Genomic DNA, 14,286 nt, shown 5'->3' on the forward strand with positions numbered 1-14,286 from the left:
GGACAAGCCCGTTAAGGGCTTTGTATACATATAGGAGGAGCTTGAAGTTGATTCTGTACCGTACTGGGAGCCAGTGGAGAGAGGACAGAATCGGGGTGATGTGGCCCCTATTACGGGCAACCGTCAAAAGTCTTGCTGCGGTGTTTTGGACCAATTGCAGGCGGGGCAGGGATGATTGGCTGATGCCAGTGTATAGGGAGTTGCAGTAATCAAGGCTGGAGGAGATGAATGCTTGGATGATTTTTTCAAGGTCGTTGAATTGGTGGAATTGTTTTATTTTAGCTAGTGTCCGAAGCTGGAAGAAGCTAGCTTTTACCACAGCATTGACTTGTTTGTCAAATTTCAACGCTGAGTCAAATATCACGCCAAGCCTTTTGACGTGCGGTTTGAGTAAGGAGGTTAGGCTTCCAAGGCTGCCTGTTATTGTTTTGATGGAGTCCGAGGGGCCGAGTTGGATGACCTCAGACTTGCTCTCCTTTAGTTGGAGGAAGTTCTGCGCCATCCAACACTTTATATCCTCGAGGCAGTTCATGAGGCTGACTAGATTTGATCGGTTGTTGGGTTTCAGGGGGAGATAGAGCTGTGTGTCGTCTGCATAGCAGTGGAAAGAAATGCCGCGCCTTTGAATGACTTGGCCAAGGGGGAGCATATACAGAGAGAAGAGAATGGGGCGTAGGATGGAGCCTTGTGGAACCCCGCAGAAAAGGCCAGCTGTGGAAGAGAAAGAGTTGCCTATGGTGGTAGAGAAACTCCTATCTTTGTGGTGGGAAACGAACCAGCTCAGGGCAGTGCCATCAACACCAACCCCGTACCGGAGACGGTCAATTAGGATGGTGTGGTCCACTGTATCAAACGCTGCGCTGAGGTCGAGAAGGATCAGGATTGCACAGTCGCCGGAGTCGATGGCAAGAAGCAGGTCGTTGTGTACCTTCAACAAGGCGGACTCTGCTGTGGTGGGCCCTGAACCCTGATTGGAAACTTTCCAGGATGGAATTTTGGTGTAGGTAAGGCATTAGTTGATTTAGAATTACCTTGTCAAGGTCTTTTGAAAGGAAAGGCAGTTTGGAAATAGGCCTGTGGTTGCTAGGCAGGGTGGGGTCTAGGTTAGGTTTTTTCAGGAGGGGCTGGACCACCGCATGATTGAAACAGGTTGGAACAGCGCCAGTGGCCAGAGAACTGTTGATGATAGAGAGGTTGCTGGGATCGGCTATTGCAATGACATCTTCAGAAGGGCAGAGGGGAAAACGTCGAGGGGGCAGGTTGCAGGTTTCATAGTGGAGACCAGCTTTACAAGGGAGTGTAGAGTAACGGGTTGGAAACAGTCTAATTTAGAAGAACAGACCAATGAGACAGCTAGGTCACGGATGGGAGGGAAAATATTCGTTCTAACTTTGCTGATGAAAAATGTAGTAAATTCTTCGCACTTAGCAGGGGACCCAGCTAAGCTGGTACTGGGGGCAGGACAAATGACAAATTGGCGTGGATCAGTCTGAGCCACAGCCCACTGTTCCAATGCACATTATAAGCTTAACTCGTCGAACTCCTTAAGAATTTTGGACGTTTCTATCAGATCCCCCCCCCCCCCCCCTCAATCTTCTACATTCTGTGAGACTATTCCCTGGATCCTTTCATTGACTCTCTCCCTATTTTGATCCACAGCCTCGGAAGACCATCCCAGCTGAGAAGGATGTGGTGAAGAGGCTTCTGCTGTTTCTGCTCTCCATTGTTGCTCTGCAGGTCTACCTCACGCCAGTGGCCCACCTGGATGAGCGATTGCCGGTCCCTGAGAGACAGGAGTTGGGACTGAAGTGCGAGAGCTTCCTCCACCCTTGGCCACTCTGGATGGATTATTCCACCACCAGCGCGTTGTGTAGCTCACCGCAACGAGTCCAGGTGAATATTACCTGCCCGACCATCCACCCTTCCCACAGGTGTACCTGAAGGCCCAGTCCTGCAAGTGATCAACAGCAGGAAGAGTTGACTGTCATCTTCAGAACCTACTGCCCTCCTCCCATCACAAAGCAATCTTCACAGAGGGAACGTCTCATGGAAGACGGAATGGCTTTTTGGTTTTGTTTAATTAATTATCACGTGTAACGAGGTGCCGAGAAAAACTATTATGTTGCGTGCTATCCAGTTGGCGGAAAGACAATACAAGATTACAATCGAGCCGTTTACAGATACATGATAAGGGAATCGTGTTTAGTGCAAAGTAAAGCCAGCAAACTCTGATCGAGGAGAGTCCAAGGGTCACCAATGAGGTAGACAATAGTTAAGGATGGCACCACATCCTGGTTGTGGTAGGATGATTCAGTTGCCGGATAACAGCTCTGGGAAGAAACTGTCCCTGAATCTGGAGGCGTGCGTTTTCACATGTATACTTTTGCGTGGTGGGATAGGGGAGAAGAGGGAGTGGCCAGGGTGCGACTCGTCCTTGATTATGCTGCTGGCCTTGCCGAGGCAGCGGGCGGCTTTTGATGATTAAAGGGCCAGTCCCACTTGGGCGTCATTTGCGCGTCATTTACGCAAAATCATTTATGCGTCACGAGGCACGACGTGCGCAAGGCGAATGGTGAGACGTGGTGGCGTAGGCAGTGACGTGTGGTAGCGCGGCGCACCAGGACTTTGGGATTCTCACAATCCTCGCACGGCATGTCTGAGACGCTACATCTTGAAGATATGAGACTCGTCTTAGCAGGAAAATCAGAGCAATTTTTAAAGACATGGTCTCCTTAAATTGATTCATTACAAGTATAGTATGGTGCAACACAACTCTGGAAATCAACCGATTCACGAACTGGGTGATGGGTGTGGTGAGATATAAAGCCGGTATATCCACACATAAGGGTCCCTTTTTTCTTCTTTTCTACTTTCTTTTTTTTCGCTTTTTAAAAATTATTTTATGGGTTTCCTTCTTTATTTTCCTATAGGCTATCACTTGCTCTCCCCTGGTCTGCACATCTGGCAGTCCAGATGTTTACACATCTGGAAAGCACTGCAGAGGGTGGTAAAAATTGCCCAACGCATCACCGGTTCCTCACTCCCCTCCATTGCGTCTGTCCAGAGCAAGCGATGTCTGCGAAGGGCGCTCAGCATCGTCAAGGACTGCTCTCACCCCAGCCACAGACTGTTTACCCTCCTCCCATCCGGGAGGCGCTACAGGTCTCTCCGTTGCCGGACCAGCAGGTCCAGGGACAGCTTCTTCCCTGCGGCTGTTACATTACTTAACACTGTACCTCGGTGATTGCCAGTTAAACTGGAGGTGGTGAAGGGTGGGATTAAGCCAGAAAGGGTTATTGGGAAGAAAGAGCTACTTTAAATGTAGTTGCATCTGGTTGGGTAACTATAGTTGCGTGGACATTATTCCATGCTTTAATTGTGCGTGGGAAGAACGAATTGCTGTACACATCTGTCTTTGTAGCTGGGATCGCAAATTGGATCGAATACCCTCGTCTGCTCCTAATTGGTTTGGGTTTGGTGTAGGTCTTGTAATCTATGCCGAGCTGACCATTTAACATTTTGTAAAAACAGGTCAAACGGTGAGCTTCACGTCTGTCTTGTAGAGGGTTCCACCCCAGAGAATTCAGAAGTTTGGTGACACTCGCTTCTCTCTCATAGGTGTTAGTAACAAATCGAGCTGCCTGTCTTTGGACACATTCGATGGAAGTACTGTTTTTATTTGTGTATGGGTCCCATTCTGCAACTGCGTAGTCCAAATGAGGTCTAACGAGAGTTAAGTATAGCTTCTCCTTGACAGAAGTTGAACAATGATGAAAGTTGTGCCTCCAGAAAGTTTAGGACACCTGTTGCTTTCACCTGCGTGACGCGCAAATGATGCCCATGTGGGACAGGCCGTTAAGGGATTGGATCGAGCTTCATATCCCAAATAACTGCCTGTTACTTTGGATTTATCACACTTGGATTTTCCTGAGGTTTGTGTCACATCATAGGGGGAGTGGGTTTGTTAAACCCAAGGGTCTCACTGGTATCCAAACGGCTTAAAAATAAAAACATTCAGATGGACTTAAGAACTATGTTCGATGTTATTAAAAAAAACTTCACACAATGAAGATATTTGAGAACATAAAGCTGGAGAAACTCCGCGGGCCAGACAGCATCTCTGGAGAAAAGGAATAGGTGACGTTTCGGGTCGAGGCCCTTCTTCACACTGAGATTCAGGGGAAAGGGAAACAAGAGATATAGATGGTGATAGAGGAAGATATAGAACAAATGAATGCAAGATATGCAAAAACATAACAATGATAAAGGGAACAGGCCTTGGTTAGAAAAAGGCTAGATGGTGGAAAAATGTTCTCGATGTTGGGGGAGTCCAGTGACAGGTGTCACAGTGTGAGACTAAGTGGTAATCCATTTAGAACTGAGATGAGGAAAAACTTTTTCACCCAGAGAGTTGTGAATCTGTGGAATTCTCTGCCACAGAAGGCAGTGGAGGCCAATTCACTGGATATATTCAAGAGGGAGTTAAATATAGCTCTTACGGCTAGGAAAGAACTGCAGATGCTGGTTTAAATTGAAGGGAGACACAACATGCTGGAGTAACTCAGTGGCACTGGCAGCATCTCTGGAGAGAAGGAATTCCTTCTCTCCAAAGGTGCTGCCTGTCCCGCTGAGTTACTCCAGCATGTTGTGTCTACTTAGCTCTTCGGGCTAATGGAATCAAGGGATATGGGAAGAAAGCAGGAACGGGTTACTGATTTTAGATGATTAGCCATGATCATATTGAATGGCGGTGCTGGCTCGAAAGGGCTGAATCGCCTACTCCTGCACCTATTTTCTATGTTCTTGGCTCTTGGTTTCTTGGTCCTCCAAAAAATTCCAAATGGAATTTAAACTGGAGGTGGTGAAGGGAGGGCTTAAGCCAGAAAGGGTTATTGGGAAGAAATGTCCATGTTAGCTGCGGGCTGGATGCGAATGAGTTACAGACAATGAGACTCAACAAGACGGCTTTGAAGCTGGTAGAAGTACTTGTGTGTGTGGGACTTCCGGTGGCGCTATGGAGTAGGAGGGACTCGCGCCAACTAGCTCCGTGAAAAATCCGAAAAAACGGGAGGAAAAGACAGATCCTACCTGCAGAAACTGGGACCGATTGTTTTGCACTAAGCCCGTGACGTCATCAGGCGCGCGACACCGGCAGTATGTCGACTCAACATACTCCCCCCCACAAGGCAAAAAATGGCAAGACTAAAGAGGTAGGCCCAACTGAAGCCTCGGCCTCAGGTTTAACAGCATCCCGAGAAGACATCTCAAAGAAGAAGAAAAAGACTGAGATGGAAGAATTAAAAACGTTCCTTAAGGAGGAACTTAAAAATCTTAGACAGAACTTTCAAGAGGTTAAAGAGGAGCTAGCATCTTTTAAAAAAGAAATGAAAGACCAAATTAAAGAAGATGTTACAGAGATTGTACACGAAGTCCTTGAAGACTGGAAATTAGAAATGGAAAGAAATATGACTCAAAATGTTGAAGAAGTAAATGAAAAACTGAATAAGATGGAATCCAGATTTGATTCTAAACTTGAACCTATTCTCCTGACATTAGACCAACACTACAAGATTGTAAAAGAACTTGAGGAACTTGCTGAGACAAGCACCGCAACTACAAAACAACTCATCACTGAGAACCAACGCCTATCAAAGTTATTGTATCAAATAACTGAAAAATGTACAGACTTGGAGGGACGACAGAGGCGTCAGAATTTAAGAATCGTGGGCATCCAGGAAGGCAGAGAGGGGACTCGTGACCCCCGTGATTTTGCTGCAGAAGTACTGAAAACAATTTTGAACCTGGATCAGGCGCCATTACTTGCCCGAGCGCACAGAGTGGGTCGCCCAAAGGTGGGCGACCGACCAAGAATAATGATAGTAAAGGTCCAATATGACCATGTATTGGATGACATGATGAGGAAAATTGGTAAAAGCAGAAATCTTGTATATGAAGGAGACAAGATTAGCGTATTCAGAGATTACCCCGTGGAAGTTGCTAAGAAAAGAGCGTTGTTCACAGAAACAAGAAGAATACTGAAGAACATAAAGAATCTGAGATATGGACTGTTATACCCCGCAACACTGAGAGTCAGTTACGAGAAGAAGGAATACTTCTTCATCAAGCACACGGAAGCATTTGAATTTGCCAAGAAAGTCGAAGACAAGATCAAAGATTGAAAAATATTCAACTCTTAACACCTACTCGGACACTGCTATCTCGCAGAGAAGATATGGAACTCTAAACTTTAAACTATTATATTTAAGAGTTGCCTAATATTCGCAATAAGAATTGGGTATATTTCCTACAACGGATATATATAAAACTAACATTCTAGTACTAACCTCTAACCTCTAACAACTATTTATAATCAAGAATATTAACTAACACTAACTAATGATAACAAGATTATTTAGATTATTTAAGAATTAATTAAAAGTATGAAATATAAGTAAAGTATGATTCAGGTATTTTATAATGAGAAATGTCTGATGGCCCTTGCCCTGATGTTTTCGTTTTTGATTATTCTTTGATAAATGTTTAGATTATACAAAACTAATATCTCAATTTGAGACTACTAATTATACCATTAATGGAATATAATCAATATTTCTTTCCCCCCCCACAAATTGTATGCATCGAATTGGAAACTTTCCTTTCAAGGAAAGCACGGAGCTAGTATTTTTATAAACCAAAAGCTACGGAAGTCCATAGATGCTTAGCCACATTAGGGTGGCTATCACTAACTGCACTAATTGTAGTTGTAGTTGCTTTTCTTTTTTACTTTCCACACTTTACTAACCCTATTAGCTATCACCTTTTTTTTATCTTATATCACATTATATTTTGTATTTGGAATGGAATTGCATATTTTATTTAAGGAGATACGTTCGGATGGAAAACAGACGTGACCTAAAATTCATCTACCTGAAGTTCAAGTATAAGGTAGGGTTGAGTGTGCTGAATCATCTGCTCTACCACTTAATCACAAGATGCAAGACATGAATATAAAAATTGGGGGTGAGGGAATTAAATTCTGTAGTTGGAATGTTAAGGGAATTAATGAACCTATCAAGAGAGGCAAAGTGTTAGCACATTTAAAATCATTGAAAACAGATATTATATTTCTCCAGGAGACACATCTTAAAAAGGAAGCACAACATAGACTGAAAGCAAAATGGATTGCTAAAGCGTACCATTCTTCATTCTCACATAAATCAAGAGGTGTTGCAATATTAATTCGTAAAGGTATACCCTTTAAACATATATCAACGATAGAAGACATTGAAGGCAGATATATTATAATAATAGGGGAGTTATACTTAAAAAAGGTGACTCTCCTCAATGTGTATGGACCAAATTTTGATAGCCCTCTGTTTTTTAAGAGAATTCTTAACAATATCCCGGAAGGTACACAACAAAACTTAATAATTGGTGGAGATTTAAATTGTACATTGGATGCTTATTTGGACAGATCATCAACTCAAAGAAAACTAAAATCTCGATTAAGTGAATTTTTAAATTCATACATTAATACCACTAATATTAAGGACGTTTGGAGAATTGAAAATCCATCGGGCCGAGAATATTCATTTTACTCACCAGTACATAAAACTTACTCAAGGATAGACTATTTTTTGGTAGATTCAAAACTTATCCCATTCACCTATAACTCACAATATCACAACATCATAATCTCAGACCATGCCCCATTAACATTTATGATCAAAGTAAACGGAATGGCAGAGACACAGTCACAATGGAGATTTAATCCCCAAATCTTAAAAGATAAGTCATGTAATGAATATCTAGTAAAACAGATTTAAATGTTTTTTGAGGCTAACGATAGCCCTGAAATCTCTGCCTCGCTTCTTTGGGAAACATTTAAAGCATTTGTACGAGGAGCATTAATTTCTTCCCAATCATTTTTTAATAAAGAGAATAGGGCCAAACAAAAGAAACTGGAAATGGAAATAAAGCAATTAGATACAGAAAATGCAGCAGCACCATCCACGATAAAACACAATAAAATTGCAGTATTGAAATATAAATTAAACAAGATTTATTCAGACCAAGTTATAAAACTTTATCAACATACAAAACAATTAAATTTTGAATTTGGTGACAAACCACAAAAACTATTAGCGCGTCAACTTCGCAAATTGGACGGGGAAAAAACAATATACAAAATTAGAACAGATAAGGGAGAAGCATTAACATTGCCTAAAGATATTAATGATAGATTTCTACAATACTATCAAAAATTGTATTCATCTAAAATAACAGAACAATCAACGGGAATGGAAACATTTTTACAGAATTGTAAGTTTGCGGGTCTAGATCAGAAAGAGAGAGAATTGCTAGGGGCTGAAATTACGATAAAAGACATTGAAGAATCAATAAAGTCCTTAAAAAACGGAAAGTCGGCAGGACCCGATGGTCTAAATTCGGAATTTTATAAAAAAATTTATGACTTGCTTTCCCCACGCCTACAGACAATGTACAAATATGCTTATACTCAACAGAAACTCCCAGAAACTCTAAATGAATCAACAATCAGACTTATACCAAAAACGGACAAGGATCTTGAAGACCCAGGTTCATACAGAGCTATAGCCCTCTTAAATACTGATCAGAAAATATTAACTAAGATTCTATCTAATAGATTGAGCTTAGTGATCAGTAAATTAATACATCCTGACCAAACAGGGTTTATCCCCAAACGGTATTCATTTTTTAATCTGAGAAGATTATTTAATATTATATACTCCAATAGAATCCCCAACGCAGAGCTAGCAATTATCTCGTTAGATGCTGAAAAAGCATTTGACCAGGTAGAATGGCCATATTTATTTTCGGTGATGGAAAAATTTCAACTAGGAGAGAAGTACTGTACATGGGTTAAATTGTTATATTCTAACCCAACAGCTAGAATATTAACAAACAAAATGTTATCAACTAAATTTAATCTCTCTAGAGGCTGTAGACAAGGATGCTCACTATCCCCACTATTATTTGCTCTTGCAATCGAACCCCTAGCAGAAATCGTTAGAAACCATCCAGGAATATTTGGATACAATACTAGAGACACAAGGAATAAAATCTCCTTATATGCAGATGATATACTAATATATATTACAAAATTAGAAACTAGTATTCCAAACCTATTAAATCTAATAACTCAATTTGGTCAGTTTTCGGGATATAGAATCAATTGGAATAAAAGCGAAATCATGCCAATAACAAAATTCAATTTACATACAATACAACAATCCCCTTTTAAAATAGTTAAAGATAAATTTAAATACTTAGGAATCTGGGTAACTAAGACATATACCTCTTTATTTAAACTAAATTTCCCACCCTTACTGAATAAACTACATAAGAATATTCAATACTGGAAAACACTCCCCATTTCAATGCTTGGGAGAATTAATGCTATAAAAATGATTTTTTTACCGCAACTACTGTACCTACTTCAATTAATTCCGATATATATCCCAAAAACTTTTTTCAAAAAAGTCGACTCCATTGTTACAAGTTTTGTCTGGGATTATAAGAATCATAGAATAAGTAAAAAACATTTATGTAAATCAAAGATAAATGGAGGTCTGGCTTTGCCAAATTTCTTATTTTATTTTTGGGCAGTCCATATTAAAAACATGAATTTTTGGCTGGAAGAAATGGACCAACAATCAGATTGGCTAATGATGGAAAAGGAAGACTGTCTACCTTTTGAAATTGGACCGATCATATTTGCCCCCACAAAACAGCACAAAAAAACCTATAAAGAAAACCCCATAATACATAGTGGAATACGAATTTGGAAACAAATAAAAAAAGATTTAAAATTGAATAATATACCACTCTGCCTTCCCATTGTAAATAATCCTTTGTTCAAAGCATCCTTTATGGACAAAGGTTTCACACAATGGAAAAATCATGGAATCAAAAATATAGGACATCTTTATGGGAAAGGTACTTTTCTTTCATTTCAAGAGTTACAACTGAATTATGGACTGCACTCAAATAATGTTTTCAGATATCTACAAATTAGAGATTATGTTAAATCTAATACACAAGTTTACAGGAATAGGGAATCAGAAATTCTTGATGAGTGTCTGAACAAGCATCCTAATACTGAAAAACTAATAGCTTATATTTATAACACCCTACTAAATAACGAGGTACCACCGACCGAACTACATAGATACAAATGGGAAATTGAAATAGGTCATCCTATCACGAAAGATATGTGGGACGAAAGTTTACAACAAATACATCAATGTTCATTAAATGCCAGACATATTTTAATACAATTCAAGGTCTTACATAGACTACACTTCTCTAAAATAAAACTAAATAGAATCTTCCCACAAATCTCTCCTATTTGTGATAAATGTCTACATTTAGAGGCTAATTTAACACATACTTTTGCAAACTGTATAAAACTTAAACATTTCTGGACAGATATTTTTGAAATAACTTCAAAAGTTATTAATACAAAACTGGACCCAGACACAAAATTAATAATACTTGGAATATCAGAACAAAGCTTAACACTCACAACAAACCAAAGAAACTTCCTCAATTACAGCATAATAACCGGAAAAAAATTAATATTAAAATTTTGGAAAGGCCCTACAACCCCCACAATCAAAATGTGGATTACGGAAATGTCGGAGACCCTATACTTAGAAAGAATTAGACTTGTCTTAATGGACAAACAAGATCTTTTCCATAAAATTTGGGCTCCATTCATTAACTATCTGAAGGGATAGACTGGCACAGCACGAGGACCCAGCTGAAACTTGAACTCAGGAACAGATGAAAAACTATACTCTATACTTTATAACCTACGAACCTATCTCCATTGATGTATCACAGGTAACCCATTCCACCTCCCTTGTTTTTCTGTTGTGTTTTTTTTTTTGCTTTCCTTTTTATTTGTAACTTTCTACCCTCTCTTTTTCTCGCTTTCTATAAAAAATAAAAATACTAGAAGCAGAAGTAATTGATAATGGAAAATTTTAATAATGTATGACTGATGTATATGAAAAGTTTTTTTTCTACTATAATATGTAACTACATTGTATAATATGTCTACTAATAAATAATTTTTTTAAAAAATAAATAAATAAAAAATTAAAATTAAAAAAAAGAAGTACTTGTGTGGGGAAGGGACAGAGAGAGAGAGGGGATGCAGAGGTTAGGGTGCTAGAGGAATCAATATTCATATCGCTGGGTTGTAAACTGGATTTTTTGACTGTAAATTAAAAACGAATGACATTTTACTGCCATCTAGTGTATTCATTTGCCATTGTAGTAAGGGATTGATAATGAAAATTCCTGGTACTATATTTGAAATCTCATAATTGTGTAAAAAATATGTAGCATATTTAATTAATTTTGATGTAATGCTTTTATTCACGTTTGTCGTGCCATGTCTAGCCCTGGTTTTGTAATTTGTTTAATTTGGTTTCGAGATACAGCGCTGAAACAGGCCATTCGGCCCACTGATCCCGTACCGACCAGCGTTCCCCGCACATCAACACTATCCTACACACACTGTGGACAATTTACATTTATACCAAGCCAATTAACCTACAGACCTGTACGTCTCTGGAGTGTTGGAGGAAACCGAAGATGTCGGAGAAAACCCATGTAGGAATGTACAAACCTCGCACAGACAAGCACCCGTAGTCAGGATTGAACCCGGGTCTCTGGCGCCGAAAGGCAGTAGATCTAACGGCAGTTTAGTTAGTTTAGTTTATTGTCACGTGTACCGAGGGACAGTGAACATCCTTTGTTGCTTGCTAACCAGTCAGCAGAAAGACAACACATGATTACAATTGATCCATTTACAGTGTACAGATACATGATAAGGGAATAACGTTTAGTGCAAGGTATAGCCAGCAAAGTTCGATCAAGGGTCATCAAAGAGGTAGATGGTAGTTCAGGACTGCTCTCTGGTTGTGGTAGGATGATTCAGTTGCCTGATAACAGCTGAGAAGAAACTGTCCCTGAATCTGGTGGTGTACGTGTTCACTCTTTTCGCACTATGCCACAAGCTAAATTATTATTATTATTTTTATTTTATTTTATTTTATTTTAATTTTATTTTAGAAGTAAAGTACATTACATTAATACAAGCCAAATATAACTTATTACATTTCTTGTACCACTTCATTTTTTAAGCTTTAAAAAGAGAAAAAAGTAAAGAAAGTGAGAAAGCCGTGATTGTGTGAAAAAGTGATCAAGAAAAAAGACCCATTATGCGAAGTTAGAGAAAAAAGTTAAGAAATAGGCCGTAGAAAAGACAAAAGAGAAAATGAAACAAAAGCTCTATTAAGAAGACAGAGCAGAAAGGAATATACCAACTTCGTATTTTTCATCCCCCCTTACCAGGTCCTGAACCCATTGCTTTTCAGAGTACTGTTGCACCTTATACTTGTAGTAAGTCGATAAATGCAGATCACGTCTTTTGGAAGTGGTCTGATTTGCCTGCAAGAAGGAGTCTCATATCTTCCAGGTGTAATGTTTCGAACATATTTGAAATCCACATATTTATTGTTGGTATTGGGGCGTTTTTCCATAATTTAAGTATAAGTTTTTTTCCCGTTATTAACCCGTCATTAAATAGATTCTTTTGAAACAGTTAGTTCAGGGCTGCCCTCCATTGTTCCAAAAATAATCAATTCTGCTTTTGGTATCAATTATATTTTAACTAATTTTGTTTCAAAAATTTCAGTCCAAACTTTTTGAATTTTTATACAAAAAACAAATGAGTGCGTACAGTTTTGGTCTCCTAATCTGAGGAAAGGCATTCTTGGCCTAGAGGGAGTACAGAGAAGGTTCACCAGACTGATTCCTGGGATGGCAGGACTTTCATATGAAGAAAGACTGGATAGACTCGTCTTGAACACGCTAGAATTCAGAAGATTGAGGGGGGATCTTATAGAAACTTACAAAATTCTTAAGGGGTTGGACAGGCTAGATGCAGGAAGATTATTCCCGATGTTGGGGAAGTCCAGAACTAGGGGTCACAGTTTAAGGATAAGAGGGAAGTCTTTTAGGACCGAGATGAGAAAATCATTTTTTACACAGAGAGTGGTGAATCTGTGGATTTCTCTGCCACAGAAGGTAGTTGAGGCCAGTTCATTGGTTATATTTAAGAGGGAATTAGATGTGGCCCTTGTGGCTAAAGGGATCCGGGGGTATGGAGAGAAGGCAGGTACAGGATACAGAGTTGGATGATCAGCCATGATCACATTGAATGGCGGTGCAGGCTTGAAGGGCCGAATGGCCTACTCCTGCACCTATTTTTCTATGTTTTCTATAGTAGCTCCAGCAAAATTATGGGGTGAAATTATTCTCGGAATAGTTTGCATGATCCGGTGTTGTGCAATGTGTTGGAGAATTAAGTAACGGACGAGGTGACGCCAGGTGGCAGCCTGTTTGAACTTCCTCATTCGGGATGAAGTGGATGTACTTGTGGATACAAAATGCTGGAGTATCTAAACGCTTTGGGTATCATTCTTGGGGGAAACCAGCTGAGTTACTCACTTTGCACTTTGCGAAATTGCTCGCAATTTGTTTAATTTGACGACACAGAGTGGAAACCAGCCCCTCGGTCCACCAATCTACGCCGACCAACAATCTCCGCACACTAACACCATCCTACACGCACTTCGCATAACTCAATTCAATCTCCCTCATATATACCAATTTCTAAAACACCTCTATCCATGTATCCGCTATAAATATTATGTCGGATCATATTTGTAAATACATTTTAGTTTAAATCTATATCAAAAGTAATATCTTGACCACTTCCGATGTTATTCCGCCCCTCTATCTCCACCTATCCCCAAACTCGCCTTTACGCCGCTGTTGATTTCCGCACCAACACCGCTTGTGTCGCGTTGTGACTGGGGGGTAGTTTAGGACCCGGGGGAGCCCGGAGCTCAGGACCCGCCGCCCGCGGCTGCTGCTGAACCCGCGGGAAGGGAGATTGTTTCAATCTTTATATTTTCACAAAAGTAATTTCTGTTCCGTTGCCGGACGCGGTTAACGCGTTAAAATGAACGGATCGACAGACAGACAGACAGCTCTGATTTCAGTTGCTGTTTATTTCACTCTTCCCACATTTACATTGTTTTACACACCCGGAGCGGAACCGGAGCAGATTCTCAGCCAGTCGTTTAGACCTTGAGGCCAGAAGAAAGGATAAAGTTTCTCCGTCAATTTATTCCCAGTGAAGGTGTGGAGATGGGACTTGGTGTC

The sequence above is a fragment of the Amblyraja radiata genome, chromosome 36 (assembly GCF_010909765.2).
Source record: "Amblyraja radiata isolate CabotCenter1 chromosome 36, sAmbRad1.1.pri, whole genome shotgun sequence".
Classification (NCBI taxonomy): Eukaryota; Metazoa; Chordata; class Chondrichthyes; order Rajiformes; family Rajidae; genus Amblyraja; species Amblyraja radiata.